At 44.9% G+C, this 15,707-nt stretch overlaps 1 long non-coding RNA gene across 2 annotated transcripts in view; it reads right to left on the bottom strand.

Moving 5' to 3' along the window:
- Window positions 1-3,065: 3,065 nt before the first annotated feature.
- The window catches only part of LOC139273007 (uncharacterized), a 90,722-nt gene continuing 78,080 nt past the window's right edge, over window positions 3,066-15,707 (bottom strand). For both annotated transcript variants that reach the window (XR_011594998.1, XR_011594999.1), the window contains 2 exons: window positions 9,902-10,303; window positions 3,066-7,143 (listed from right to left, as the gene is read on the bottom strand). This is a non-coding gene — a long non-coding RNA (uncharacterized lncRNA). The remainder of the gene's footprint in view (window positions 7,144-9,901; window positions 10,304-15,707) is intronic.

Raw genomic sequence — 15,707 nt, forward strand, 5'->3', positions numbered from 1 at the left:
ATTGGCGTCAAGCCCCAAAACCTCCCTTAGGAGGCGGCGCCTCATAACTTGAGCCTCCTCCGGGAAATCCCCTCCGTGCCTTTCAGTTCTGCGCGGAGGGGATTTCTGTACGGGCTGCTCTTGCATGCTCTCCACTTTGCCATCCTTGTCTGCCGTCCGGACATGCCATGGCGCACCATCTTGCCATCCAGAGAAGGCAGGGGTCCCCAATGGAGTGCTCTCTACGCGGGAGTCCTCCCTTTATTTATTGGGGACTTGGCCTGGAGGGTGTTGCACGGGGCAGTCCCATGCAATCGTTTTTTAAGTCGCTTCACGGACTCCCAGGCAGTCTGGAAGAGTCCGTGTTCCACATTTATGTGGAATGTGTGAGGTTGCAGCCCCTGTTCCAATATTTGAAGGGGCTGCTCCTCAAATTCTGGTTGCACTTCAGTCCCACACTCCTGATCTTTGGGCATCCTGTGCGGAGGGGAGCGGGCAGGTCGGAAGGCCTCCTTGTAGGACTGCTCCTGGGCATGGCCAAGATGGCCATTAACCGATACAGGCAGCGGGTGGTCGAGGGGGTCGTTCAGCCCGACTGCCTGCCTCTCTTCCGTGGTTACATTCAAGCCAGGGTGTCCCTGGAGATAGAGCACACAGTGTCCACCGGTACGCTCACGGCCTTCTGCGAGAGGTGGGCGCCGGTGGGACTGGAGTGTGTCATCACCCCCCAGCAACCAAATTTTAATTTGACCGTTTATTGTTTAAAACGTTTTATTGGTTAATTTGTCGGTTTTAGTGCCCCTTTAATAAGGGGGCACTTGATTTATTGTTTTACAAAAATAGTTGTGGAACTCTTGCACTGTGAGTGTCTCAGCCAGTCATGTGATGTTCACAAGACTCAAGGGCTCATTTTCTCTGGCGTGTACTGCAGGAGCACCAATGGAGAGGGGGTGGGCAATTAGTTACATATTAGTTATGCCAGACGCACAAAATTCATCAAATATTATGTTGCATCTATTGTTATTTTTGTCTATTTTCCATCTGGAACTAATAGCTCAAGGCATAGTTACTGTGTGCATAATCTCAGCTGCGTAGCTCTTGCACGAGATCAAGACTACAATAAAAACACCTGTAATGTTGCGTAAAATGTCAAAATTCAGATATGTATGGACACGTGTCACCCAAAAGGCAAAACTCTAATTGAACTCTTACAATAAAATGAAGACACAAAAAAAAAACCTGGAGTAACGGCATAAACACAGTCACTACATCTTCTCAAATAGCTTTTCCTCTTGGGATCTCCATGATCACCTCTCGTGTGCCACGGTTCAATCCTCAATTCCTTCCTATTCACCATTTACATAGCAATGCCAAATATAGAGTTAACTTCGATATGGACACTGCTGACTCACAACCCTATTCATCTTCCACCACCATCACTCCAAGTCTGTTTCCTAGGTCCCAACGGCCGGCCCGACATTAAATCACAGACAAGTCAGCATTTTCAATGTTGACAAAACCAAAGTCACACTTTTTAGCTCCTGCCTCCAGCTCAATGTCCCAGCTGCTTACTCGGGCACAACCTCAGCATTCTATTCAACCCTCAGGTAAGTCTGTTGACAAAAAGCGCATTCTTTCAACCTCTGGAAATTTGCTGACTTATCTCTCCCTCGCCCAATCTGGAACTTTACTCCTTGCTCTTCTCACCTCGAGGATTGATTTCTCAAATGCTCTCCCTCATCCTTAATGGACTACAGCCAATCCAGAACTCTACAGCCTGTGTTCTCTCACGCACCAATAAGCCCTTCCTAGCCGAGCTCTCGTGGTTCTGTGTCCGAATGAATCCATTTTAGAATCCTTGTCCTCATCTTCAAATCCCTCCACTCTAACTGAGTGACTTTTTTCAGCTATTTGTCTTAGCATGCACCCTCCACTCCTCAGATTCCAGATTAGATTTTCTCTCTGCTCTCTCTCTCCACCACCTCAGACCAAACTCTCAGTCACCTCGTTCAAGGACTCTCTCAAAACCATTCTACCTTGCTGGATTCTCCCAGTCTTTCTAAAGTCTCCAAAAATCCCATCTCTTCAACTCTATCTTCAGTCTCCCCCTTTAAATTACTTCCTTTTCGCTCCACCTTGCAAGGAACGCTACATAAAAGCAACATCTGGTTGTTTATCTGATCAATTATACATAAGCAAAGTACAGGTACTCTAATATCCTTCTATTGTAGTGCCACAAACAAATGTATTTTAAAATGCTCATTTATTAAAGGAAAAACTTTTGCTGGGGGAATCTAAGAGGCAAGTAAATGCTTCCTTTTATATTTGCGTACAGCAATAAGATTATTACTGACACAAACTTTCACTTGGGTTTTATTTTTGTGAAAATCTGTAGAATAAAGACAATCCAGACAGAATCCATTTTACAGCATTTCTTGGGTAGAATATGTGGCTGAACATTTTTGAAATGGAATCTGTGTTGTAACTTGCTCATAAATTGTTATTTTTTGCTGGAGCATTAAGTCACACTCATTTGCATAACTCAAGTGCCAGTTCCTGTCTGATAAAGAGCTGGATGTGAATGCTTTCAGCTAGCATGCCACTGGGTGGCTCAACTTATTGCTGCTGTAATTTAAGACGGTGGATCAGAAAATAGCAACTTTTCAGCTCGGCGGCAACTGAGTAGGATTGCCTTGCAAACTGCCTGTACGCCCGTAAAACTCTGGGTTAGAAATTCATCTTGGACGGGAGCGCAAATCGGGCTGTATTTTATCGGCAGGCCATTATACTTCCTGCTCGATAATTCAATGGAACTGAATAATCAGGCAGGGCGTGTAGCAGGCAGCTGGTGTGATGACGTTCGCTTTGTGCTACTGTCAAAGTCAAATTTCTACCCTCTGTCAGCTGTGGCTCAGTGGGTAGCATCCTTGCCTCAAAGTTAGAAGGTTGTGTGTTCAAATCCCACTCCAGAGACATGAGCACAAAAATCTAGACTGACACACTGAGGGAGCGCTGCACTGTTGGAGGTGCTGCTTTTGGATGAGACATTAAACCTGCTCTCTCAGGTGCTTGTAAAAGTTCCCATGGCACTATTTTCGAAGAAGAGCAGGGGAGTTATCCCCGGTGTCCTGGCCAGTATTTATCCCTTAATCAATGTCACTAAAAAAAACAGATTAGTTGGTCGTTATCACAATGCTGTTTGTGGGAGCTTGCTGTGCACAAATTGGCTGCCGCGTTTCTGACATTACAACTGTGACTGCACTTCAAAAATACTTAATTGGTTGTAAAGTGCTTTGGGATTTCCAGAGGTTATGAAAGGCTATATAAATGCAAGTCTTTTTCTTTTTATCTTTATACAGACTGCTACAGTATAAAAATATGGGTTAACATTTTGGGTTGGACCCATTCTAATGAAGGGGTCTCAATCCAGGATGTTAACGTACTTGGTCTTTTCAGATGCTGAGGGCTCAGCTATGTATTTCATGGATTTCCTGTTTTTAGTTTAGATTTCCAGGATGTGCCATTTTTCTTTCCACTTTAGCAGTACATTAATTATTACTTTAAGATATGCACTCTTACTTCCAGCTTTATAAAATAATACTTTGAGGATTAAGGATGGATATATTCTGTAGAAGTGAAGGTATAAAACTTTTTGGGTTCAAATTATTTCAGTTATTAATGAGAACACATCACTTTAATGCAGAGCTGGCCTCTTACTGCAACTGACCATGAATTTTCTGTTCTCTACAATCTTCAGGGATCAGTCTGCTTGTCTCTGGATGTTGTTAAGTGTGGTGGTAAACAAGGTTTGACTACAGCGTGTCTGTGTATTTGGGCAACTTATCAAGAGAGGAGAACATAAACAATATAATCCTTTGACAAGACTCAAGAAACACACTTACGTCTCCCCTTAGGCTACAGAAAGATGGTGGAAACTGTGATTCAGACACTTCCTTAACAGGCAACTGCATTTTATTCGGTGAAATCTCTCATAATTAGTTAATTGCAGTGAGAAAACAGTTAACAAACCTGAATTTACAAGGCTTCAGTAAAGGCCTCCGCTAGAATGACATGGAGAATGCAGCCATACAGTTTGAAAGATAGCTGGTAAATTAAGATCTATAGCATAGCTGTGGGAGTCCCTTCTGCAAAATGGCTGCAAATAGATACATGGCTGTTTTCTCAGCATTATGGACTGCTTCCATGACTGAATTGTATCACCTTTCACTCCTTATCTCTCCTCTCCTGAAAGCTCATGTTGGTGTAAGATTTCACAGGTTCTGGCAACGCTCTGGTTCCTTGCCCAAGTAGCCATTCTTCATGAGTAATTCCCAGTAGTTATTCTGGGCCAAGTAGCTGTTGTCCATGTGCATTGGTTACCAGTGGCAACAGAACCACTGAAGCCCATCCTTTGGTTGAGATGGGAAAGCAAGGACCTGCATGCCTGTTCCAGTGCTTCAGGTGGCTGGCACTATTTGAAGAAGAGCAGGCAATTCTCCTGTTGTCCTAGCTGACAAAAAAAACTGGTCAATTGCTTGTTCGCCTGCTTGCTGCTTGTAGGACAGGGTCACTGCTGCTTTTTCCTACATAACTAAGTCTATAGCATAGAAAAAGGCCATTTGGCGCATTGTGTCTGTGCTTGTTCCTTGCTAGAACACGACCTGCGACCTGCTCTCTCCCCTAAGCCCTGTGTCTTCTTCTGCTTCAAATATCTATCCAATTTTCCCCACTGCCTTACCCACTCCCTTCTTTAACAACCTTCAGTGCAAAGAAGTTTCTCTGAAGCTCCTTCCTCCTCATTCTCATCGAGATCATTTTAAATTGAAGGCCCTTTGGCTGTGATTCCCCAACCAGTGGAAATAGTATTTTCCTGTTCATTCTATCAAAACCCAGAATAATATTAAGTCTCCTCTTAGCCTTCTCTGCTCCAGTGGAAATAGTCCCAGTATCTCAAGTCTTTCCTCATAACTATAGGTCTAGAAATTGTCCTCCTTAGCGCCTCTCATTATTGCCTCCGGGGGGCCATAACGGGGCACAAACGACTTACTGATCGGGCGTGGCGAGATGAACGACTCCCGCTAACTTCAGCGGGAGGTTTGCGATGGCGGTAGGACATTGCGCCCCAATCTCCTTCGCTTGGGGATCTTGATGTCGTTGACGTGCACATCGCCGCAGTAGCGTCCCGGATTTGAACTTGGTTTCCGTCCCTTGCAGCATCGCCAGGCGAAAACATCAGCAGCTGCAGGAGGCATTGATCGGGAGGCTGGGCGCTTCGGGGTGGAAATTAAAGGGGAGGTGGCCGAGGTAAGTACAACATTTTTTTTATACGGTGATTTTCAATTTTTTGGATTCCTCTTCGGCCGCGACCGATCAGCCCGGCACTCTGCTGGAATGCACAGAGCTGATCGGGCTGGATCGCAGCCTATGTCGGGGACCATCTCTCTGGTCCCAGTACAGAGCGTGAAGTGATGGTCCTGCCCTTTAAGGGAGGGAAGGAGCCTTGGAATGTGACAGCACTGCACGGCCCACCTGCGTACTGCTGCGCTCTGGGAAGGAAGTAGAGGACTTGATTTAGCGCTCCATTTCCTTCCTGGAGCGCAAACATCAAATATTTAAAAAGTTGAAAATCATTAACTCCTGGCGCTACTGAATTTCTCCCCCATAGTTTCATATCCCAGGCATCATCCTGCAAATCTACTCTCTCTATGGACTTTAATGTCCTTTAACTGCTGACACTGCTCTACACACTGTGGCCCAAACAATATTCTGTACAAGTTTAGCATTAGTTCTTTACTCTTGTACTCCATGCGCCTACTTATAAAACCCGAAACAGAGTTAGCTTTTTCACGGCTTTATCTGCAATCTGCACTCGAACTTTCAAGGAATTATATATTTGAACCCATCGTGTCGTTGTTCTTTCATACCCATCAGCAACCTTCCATTGGATGTAGGCTCCCATTCTTTGTTTTCCCCCCAAAATCTATTACTTATGCAAGTAGTTAACTAAACATATTATACTATTCACATTAAACTGCATCTGCCCCCTGTCTGCCCACTCTGCTAATCTGTCTATGTCTATGTGACGGAACTTCAGAAATAATTAATTGTGTTGAAGTATTTTAAGATGTTTTAATATAAAAGAGGTTTATATAAATGCAAGTATGATTATTTTTACTGTTACTCCTCAAAGGATTATCGTCATGATCCAGATGGCAGTGTGCTGGGACTTCTATCGTGTCAGCCAACCACCTAACAAGGCCACCAGGTTAGAAAATCTTTATAATTTGCCCCCTTCCCTTCAAATTCAGTTATTTTCTATTGGTAATGCCTCCAGAATAATAACAGCTGGATGACATAACCGTCTGGGTTAGGATTGTACGTCGGGCCAATACTATGGGTATATAGTTTAATGCTGCTTTTCATGCAGATGTTAAACTGCCAAAAATCCCTCAAGATGTCTCATTAAACTACTCAAACCTTAAAAATTCCCATGTAGCTTCTGCAACAATAGCCTCACTTAATACTAAATAGTAATCCTGTTGGGTATTTTCAAAAAGTGATGATGTACAATGCCAAATTTTCATGCTAGCCAGATGAATAGGTCAAATAATAAGATGTACGAGAGACTTTCTTTAGCCTTTTCACTTTTTTCTTGACCTTCTGGGTGTTAGTCTGTTTTTGTTCAGTGAACATGTTTTGGGCCGATGGAACGAATGCACTATTTTTGTGCAAACCTTCCAAACACACGACAGCCAACTGTACATCACTACACTATAAGTACTGAGAATGCCTTGTAAAACGTCTAAGGGCATGCTTCAGATCAAGCTCCAATGGGATATTCATCAAAGTTGGGACTGTCATTGTCCAGTAATGTCCATGATCCATCAGTATTTATACCCACAAGCGCTAACTTGTCTCCAATTAGTAGGTTATTCAAATGTGAGTGTAGAGCTTTTCCAATTCCCGTACATCATACTACCACATGTTGCAAAGACCTTTTGGAATAAGACATAAAAAACTGGATGTGAGCATATTCACAAATGTACCGTGCAGTGCTATTGCCTCTCTGCCTTATTAACTACATCCTTCCTCGTAGACAGAAGTCCTGCATATAAGGTCATTGGCATTCTTGATTTTTGCGGGGGAGGTGCGGGGGTGAGAGAACTGAAAGAGAAGGGAACATGGTATCATGTAGCTGAAGTCATTCTACAACCTGCATCAATACGGTCTTTATGAGAGTCATTCTGAACAGATACAATTAGAAAAGGTCCCTTTATGAAGTGTCTGGTTATTGCATGAACTATCGTGTGTTACCATGGCAGAATGTTGCTGATGGGCTGTAAACCTGAGTTATTGTAAAAGACTTGCATTTATATAGCACCTTTCACAACCCAAAGTGCTTTACAGCCAATGAAGTGTAGTCACTGTTGTAATGTAGGCAGCCAATTTGCACACAGCAAAATTCCACAAACAGCAATGTGATAATGACCAGATAATCTGTTTTTTAGTGATGTTACTTGATATTGGGCAGGACACCAGGGATAACTCACCTGCTCTTTTTCAAAATAGTGCCAAAGGGTCTTTTGCATCCACTTGAGAGAGCAGATGGGGCCTCTGTTTAACGTCTCATCCGAAAGACGGCACCTCCAACAGCGCAGTGCTGAGGGAGTGTCAGCCTAAATTTCTGTGCTGAAATCAAGAGTGGGACTTGAACGCACAGCTTTCTGATTCAGAGGCAAGGGTGCTACCAACTGAGCCATGGCTGACACTTCAGTCATGTTATAATTTTCTAAAGAAACTGTACTTTCTTAGAACCACTGCAACTCCAGTGACACCAACACCGTTTGTAATATCAGGGTCTGAAATTTGAGATCCATTAACATTTCCCAACCACGACAATTAAATGCGACTATTGTGAGGTTAGGTGCTGATTCAATTAAGTAAAGCATCAAGTATTATATTTTAGGCTAAGCTTGTTGTCCATCTAATGTGTTTGAGTTATGTTAAAAGGTTAAGATAACTGAGCAACTAGTTATCCTGTTTCCCTGCCTATCAGGAACATTGTTAACATGCCGTGTTTGGGCTAACGGAGGAGGCATATTTTAAATATGAGCAAATGTGCATTGTTTGAGAATTGCATTATAAAAAAGGCTTACACAGGCCCTAGCAGCTATTTAAAACCCAATATTAATAGAACATACCACCTCACAAAACAGGTCTGGACCACTATTATACATTTAAATGTTAATTAAGTGTCAACTTAAAGACCACAGAACAAATGGAAAAAATATGCTGCGAATTGGATATTTCCCTTTTTATAAATAATTTTTTTTTAATTGCTTATTAGGATTAAGGTCAAATACTGTCACTGTATCCAAGTGCATGCCAGTATAGGCTACTTGCCGATTGAAGGCCAGCTATTTATAAGCAGTATAAATAAGGCCATTGAGTTCCTGTCTGTATTTTTAATTATGTTAACAGATTCCTGTCAATCTCAGACACATCAGGTCAGAGATTTGGCCTCTACCACACGTTTCTTTTTATTAGATGTTAAAATGTAGCCCTGGGCACAATAATATATTTTTTTAATTCCCTGCAATATAGCATTTGCTAAACATCAGCATGATCTTCAGCGGGATTATATGCTTTTATTTCGTAATGGAAGTTTTAGTCATTTTATTATTTCCAGATCATCTACTGAAACAGTTACTCATGTTCCTTCTGGTGGCGAAAACTGCTAATAATTCTTCAATTCAAGCTATTTTTGCAGGTGTCACTAAAATATCTGAAACAGTTGACCCAGAAAGCAATAATTGTGTCACTGTTTTGGGGTGCACATTTCCAATACACACCACAACCACATACCGTACAGAACCCAGCACGTGGTTTATTTTGTAACTGATCAATTCCAAAAGACACGAGATTTTCCTCTATTGCCATAGTTCATGCTAGGTTGACGTTTGTCAGGTTTTAGGCAGATGTGAATGGAAGTGCATGCCCAGGTTTCCTAGGCATTCAGTACCACAATTTCAGGCGCAGATTCAGATAGGCTTAGGAAGGGCGCTGTCGGTGGAGGGGAGAGGTTGTGTATGAGGAACGTATAGAGATGGAGACAATTAAAGGGGAGCATTGCTTTGGAGGCAGTTCAGAGAGGGTTCACTCAGTTGATTCTGGGGATGAGGGGGTTGACTTATGAGAAAAGGTTGAGTAGGTTGGGCCTCTACTCATTGGAATTCAGAAGAATGAGAGGTGATCTTATCAAAACATGTAAGATTATGAGGGAGCTTGACAAGGTGGATGCAGAGAGGATGTTTCCACTGATGGGGGAGACTAGAACTAGAGGGCATAATCTTAGAATAAGGGGCCGCCCATTTAATACTGAGATGAGGAGAAATTTATTTTCTCAGAGGGTTGTAAATCTGTGGAATTCGCTGCCTCAGAGAGCTGTGGAAGCTGGGACATTGAATAAATTTAAGACAGAAATAAACAGTTTCTTAAAGGGTAAGGGAATAAGGGGTTATGGGCAGTGGGCGGGGAAGTGGAGCTGAGTCCATGATCAGATCAGCCATGATCTTATTGAATGGCGGAGCAGGCTCGAGGGGCCGTATGGCCTACTCCTGCTCCTATTTTCTATGTTCTTATGTTCTTATTGAGCGACAATTACTTTGCAAGCCTTTGGAGACCCTCAACAGGCGTCTCAACCCATCAGCAGCCTTTGCCCAGGCTGAAAGGACGGGGAATCAAAAGACAAGCAAAAATGAAGGTAAAGGAAAACTAAACAGGAGGCATGAGTCTGCAGGCAAGTAATGGAGTAGCCCATTACCCGACCTCCCTTTTGGTATCTGCTAAAGTGGAGACGATGGTGCATAATGTAGTAATATATTGCTGAATATAACCGCAGTGTATATGGAACAATATTTACCAAAATGTTACTTGATGGTCAAGTCGATGTTTTTGCAAGTGTTGTTCTCTCAGTAAAGAGCAGCTGGCATCGATCTGGAAAGTTTCAAAAACTGCAAAATGGAAACGTTATTTTATGCTTCAAGGTTGCAGTTACTCGGACATTTTTGTCCCTTGTTGACGATGCAGAGTGACGGTCTAGACTGGATTTTCTTCCACCATAGCAGAGCAAAGGTTTGTGAAAGCTGGGCAATAAGGCCTACTCTCGCTCCATTGCTGACACCACCAACCCTAGACACTGATGGTCGTAGTCCCCGGGGCATCGCCAGCAGACCAACTCATGCCTCTTTGGAGGGACAGGGCACGTTTCCCAGATCTCAGGCCCCAAAAACGTACCCTCTAAGGCCTCGACTCAGTCTGGAGCCTAAAGAAGAAAAGAAAGAAAGACTTGCATTTATATCGCGCCTTTCACGACCATAGGACGTCCCAAAGCGCTTGACTGTCAATTAAGTACTTTTGAAGTGTAGTCACTGTTGTAATGTAGGAAACGCGGCAGCCAATTTGCACAGCAAGGACCCACAAACAGCAATATGATAATGACCATATAATCTGTTTTTAGTAATGTTGATTAAGGGATAGATATTGGCCAGGACAAAGAAAACTTAAGGCCCACCTAACTTAAGAGTTCTTCTGCCCCATTTGATGGACTTTCCTGTCATCCTGACACAGCAACGGTGGATGGCAAAGCCCCTGCCAGGAACTCACCTTGAATTAATGAGCTCTGGTCCAGAAACATGGTTCAGGATCACAGCGGTGTTGATGCAGGGGAGGTCCTCTGGCAAGAGGGGAAACCCACCCCTTTAGCTCCAGTTGGGTCCCGTGACCGTCCCGTCCCGAACTTGACCCCAAAGTGAAGGGGTGGCTAAGGCTCCTGCGTGAGGCCACATTCGCTCTCTGTTGGTTGGATACTGCATGGAGTATAACTTCAGTGCAGTATCAAGATACAAAAAGTGCACCTATCCGTGAACTCAATACATTTAAAATGTAATGCCAGAAAGTGGAGCCCTGTAAAACTCTGTCCTGACCACAAGCGTCACATTCATAACCAGTCAGTATAAATCAGGTATAAAACCAGAAAATGCTGGAAATCTCAGCGGGTCAGGCAGCATCTGTGGAGAGAAACAGAGTTAATGTTTCGGGTCAATGAGCCTTCGTCAGAACTGGCAAGAGTTGGAAATGTAAGAGATTCTTGAAGAAGTGCCACGGGCACTGAAAGGGGAGGGGAGGAAAGAAGGAAAGGGAAGGTCTGTGATAGGGTGGAAGGTAGGAGAGATTTGAGAGACAAAAGGGATGATGGGCCAAAATGAGAAAGGATCGGTCCAAGTCAGCATGGATTTATGAAAGGGAAATCATGCTTGACAAATCTTCCAGAATCTTTTGAGGATGTAACTAGTAGAGTGGACAAGGGAGAACCAGTGGATGTGGTGTATTTGGACTTTCAAAAGGCTTTTGACAAGGTCCCACACAAGAGATTATTATGCAAAATTAAAGCACATGACACTGGGGGTAATGTACTGACCTGAATAGAGAACTGGTTGGCAGACAGGAAGCAGAGAGTCGGAATAAATGGGTCCTTTACAGAATGGCAGGCAGTGACTAGTGGGGTGCCGCAGGGTTCAGTGCTGGTCCCCAGCTATTTACAATATACATTAATGATTTAGATGAAGGAATTGAATGTAATATCTCCAAGTTTGCAGATGACACTAAGCTGGGTGACGGTGTGAGCTGTGAGGAGGATGCTAAGAGGCTGCAGGGTGACTTGGACAGGTTAGGTGCGTGGGCAAATGCATGGCAGATGCAGTATAATGTGGATAAATGTGAGGTTATCCACTTTGGGGGCAAAAATACGAAGATAGAATATTATCTGAATGGCGGCAGATTGGGAAAAAGGGAGGTGCAACGAGACCTGGGTGTCATGGTACATCAGTCATTGAAAGTTGGCATACAGGTACAGCAGACAGTGAAGATAGCGAGAGGATTTGAGTATAGGAGCAGGAAGGTCTTACTGCAGTTGAACAGAGCCTTGGTGAGGCCACACCTGGAATATTGTGTTCAGTTTTGGTCTCCTAATCTGAGGAAGGACGTTCTTGCTATTGAGGAAGTACAGCGAAGATTCACCAGATTGATTCCCGGAATGGCGGGACTGACATATGAGGAGAGACTAGATCAACTGGGCTTGTATCCACTGGAGTTTAGAAGAATGAGAGGGGATCTCAAAGAAACATATAAAATTCTGACAGGATTGGACAGGTTAGAGGCAGAAAGAATGTTCCCGTGGCTGGGGAGTTCCAGAACCAGGGGTCACAGTCTAAGAATAACGGGTAAGGACCGAGATGAGGAGAAACTTCAGTGGTGGGGAAAATGTTGGAATCAATTATTAAAGATGAAATAGCAGCGCATTTGGAAAGCAGTGACAGGATCGGTCCAAGTCAGCATGGGTTTATGAAAGGGAAATCATGCTTGACAAATCTTCTGGAATTTTTTGAGGATGTAACTGGTAGAGTGGACAAGGGAGAACCAGTGGATGTCGTGTATTTCGACTTTCAAAAGGCTTTTGACAAGGTCCCACACAAGAGATTGGTGTGCAAAATCAAAGCAGATGGTATTGGGGGTAATATACTGACGTGGATAGAGAACTGGTTGGCAGACAGTGTCATGTATTCAACTGTCATTATAATCCATGTATAAACTGACCTAAGTTGTACAACGTGAGAACACTGACCACTAGGTGGTGAACTTGTGGGAGACACTCCTAACCTGGACTTTCAGGTATAAAAGGGGAAGCTCCACCCACCTTCTCCAATTCAGTGCTGGCTAATGAAGGTTACTGGTCACAGAGTGACCTTCTCTCTAGCATGGGCCTCGTGTGCATTTGTACTATATAGTAAGGACATATTATTGGCGATGAGAAACTGGGATTTAAACCACACGAGCTTGGCCACTAGCAGCACAGACGAGAGGTACTGTGTTGGTGATGATTGGGACGATTTTATTGAGAGACTACAGCAAAGTTTCGTCACTAAGGAATGGCTGGGACAGGATTCGGCCGACAAACGCAGGGCTCTTCTCCTGACGGTTTGTGGATCCAGGACGTACTCCCTGATGAAGGACCTTCTCGCGCCAGAGAAGCCGGTGGACAAGACTTTTGAAGAGTTCAGTAAGTTGATCGGGGAACACTTTAAACCAGCGAGCAGCATGCACATGGCGAGACACCGGTTTTACACGCACCGGCGGCGAGAAGGGCAAAGCGTTCCAGACTTCGTGGCAGACCTCCGGTGACTGGCGAGCCTATGTAAGTTCCCAGATGCATGCAGAGCGGAGATGCTGCGAGACTTTTTTATTGAGGGCATCGGGCACGCTGGGGTTTTGAGGAAACTGATTGAGACCAAAGACTTGACCCTGGAAACTGCGGCTTTGATGGCCCAGACATTTATCTCAGGGGAGGAAGAGACCAGAATGATGTCTGACAAAAATCTTGGTTTAAATGCAGCAAATGGACAGGGAGTCAACATTGTTAACGCGGCACACAGTTCTCCAGGCAGACAGGGGCAATCGGACATGCCCGAGCATGTAATCGAACCCAAAGGGGGAATTCAACAGAGACAATGGCTAGCTGAACAGCGATTCATGCCATCGCAAGGGACAATGCAGCCAGTAATGGGGCCATCAACACCTGTCAATGTTGCGTTTAAGGACAGTTACAGAGACAGTCAGAAACGATCGACTGGTAATGGACCTTTTGTTTCCAACAACGGCTCATGTTGGAGGTGTGGAGGCAAACACACAGCCAGAACTTGCAGGTATCAGCAATATACCTGCAGAAACTGCAACGTCAGCGGTCACTTGGCGCGTATGAGCAGGGAGGCTGCAGCCATGTTGATGTACGAGGAGGATGGGCCTGATGTAAGTCCTACGAGGCCAAATGGACACTGGGAGAAATCGCTGGAAGCTGAAGTTCAGCGAGTTCATGTGGAGCACATATACAGTTCATACACCAGGACGGCACCAATAATGATGAAAGTGCTCCTCAATGGCATACCAGTATCAATGGAGCTAGACACGGGGGCCAGCCAGTCCCTGATGAGTATCAAGCAGTTCAACAAGTTGTGGGCGTCCAAGGCAAGGAGGCCAAAATTATTGCCGATTGTCGCACTGCTACAGACATATACAAAGGAGATCATTCCGGTGCTAGGCAGCGCCACGGTAGTCGTGACCCATAAAGATTCGGAGAACAGGTTGCCACTCTGGATTGTCCCGGGGGATGGTCTCACACTGCTGGGGAGGAGTTAGCTGGCTGTCATGAACTGGAAATGGGGCGATGTCAATGCAATTTCTTCTGTGGAGCGAATATCATGCTCACAGGTCCTGGACAAATTTGACTCATTATTTCAATCCGTCATTGGCACTTTAATGGGGAACAAGGTAGTGATTCACATAAACCCGGACGCCAGGCCAGTACACCACAAGGCCAGAGCGGTGCCGTACGTGATGCAGGAAAAGATAGAATGTGAATTGGACCGCCTGCTGAGGGAAGGCATCATCTCACCAGTCGAATTCAGTGACTGGGCGAGCCCGATTGTGCCGGTGCTCAAGGCGGATGGGTCGGTCAGGATATGTAGTGATTACAAGGCCACCATCAATCGGGTGTCACTCCAAGACCAGTACCAGCTACCGAGAACGGTGGACCTCTTTGCGACGCTATCCGGTGGCAAACATTTTTCAAAATTGGACCTGACCTCAGCTTACATGACCCAGGAGCTGGCGAGTGAGTCGAAGAAGCTGACCACCATCACGACACACAAGGGGTTGTTTGAGTACAACAGATGTCCGTTCGGGATTCGCTTGGCCGCCACGATCTTTCAACGAAATATGGAAAGTCTCCTCAAGTTGATTCCAAGGACGGTGGTTTTTCAAGACGACATCCTCATCATGGGTTGCGATACTGAAGAACACCTCCACAACCTGGAGGAGGTGCTACGCAGACTGGACCGGGTAGGTCTGCAACTGAAAAAGGCGAAGTGCGTCTTCCTAGCTCCAGAGGTAGAATTACTGGGGCTGAGGGTAGCAGCAGATGGGATCAGACCAACTGCGTCCAAAACGGAAGCGATCCAGAGAGCACCCAGACCCCGTAACACGACGGAGCTGCGTTCGTTCCTGGGGCTCCTGAACTATTTTGGTAACTTTCTTCCCAAATTGAGCACGCTATTAGAGCCGCTACACGTGGTCCCAAGGAAAGGTTGCGAATGGATCTGGGGGGACAGCCAGGAAAGGGCTTTTGATAGAGCACGCGATAAATGTGAGGTTATCCACTTTGGTGGTAAAAACAGAGAGACAGACTATTATCTGAATGATGACAGATTAGGAAAAGGGGAGGTGCAACGAGACCTGGGTGTCATGGTACATCAGTCATTGAAGGTTGTCATGCAGGTACAGCAGGCGGTTAAGAAAGCAAATGGCATGTTGGCCTTCATAGCAAGGGGATTTGAGTACAGGGGCAGGGAGGTGTTGCTACAGTTGTACAGGGCCTTGGTGAGGCCACACCTGGAGTATTGTGTACAGTTTTGGTCTCCTAACTTGAGGAAGGACATTCTTGCTATTGAGGGAGTGCAGCGAAGGTTCACCAGACTGATTCCCGGGATGGCGGGACTGACATATTAAGAAAGACTGAATCAACTGGGCTTGTATTCACTGGAGTTCAGAAGAATGAGAGGGGACCTCATAGAAACGTTTAAAATTCTGATGGGTTTAGACAGGTTAGATGCAGGAAG

This window comes from Pristiophorus japonicus, chromosome 9, assembly GCF_044704955.1.
Source record: "Pristiophorus japonicus isolate sPriJap1 chromosome 9, sPriJap1.hap1, whole genome shotgun sequence".
Classification (NCBI taxonomy): domain Eukaryota; kingdom Metazoa; phylum Chordata; class Chondrichthyes; family Pristiophoridae; genus Pristiophorus; species Pristiophorus japonicus.